Below are 342 nucleotides of genomic sequence, written 5' to 3' on the forward strand. Positions count from 1 at the left end.
GGCCACAGGCCGCCCCACCCCCGCGCCCCGTCCGGCCGGTTTGGGGTGACACAGGGTGACCGAGCAGCCCCGCTGCTGCAGGGCTGGGTGTGGGCAGGAGGGGTGGCCAGAATCCACACACACACCCCCCCCGGGATGAGGGGGGTGCGGTGGTGGGGTCCTGCAAACCTCCCCCCTGCCTTCATCCACCCCAAAACCAGCTCACCCTGTGGGGAGCTGGGGGGGTGGTGCCTCCATCTCTGGGTGTCCTGGTGACACCCGTCAGGCCACACTGGTTTCCAGCTGCCGGGCAGCACCCCGGGCAGGGGGATGTGGTCAGGGCAGGGGGTGGGTAACGTCACC

This window comes from Chaetura pelagica, unplaced genomic scaffold (genome assembly GCF_000747805.2).
Source record: "Chaetura pelagica isolate M959 unplaced genomic scaffold, ChaPel_1.0 scaffold591, whole genome shotgun sequence".
Lineage (NCBI taxonomy): Eukaryota > Metazoa > Chordata > Aves > Apodiformes > Apodidae > Chaetura > Chaetura pelagica.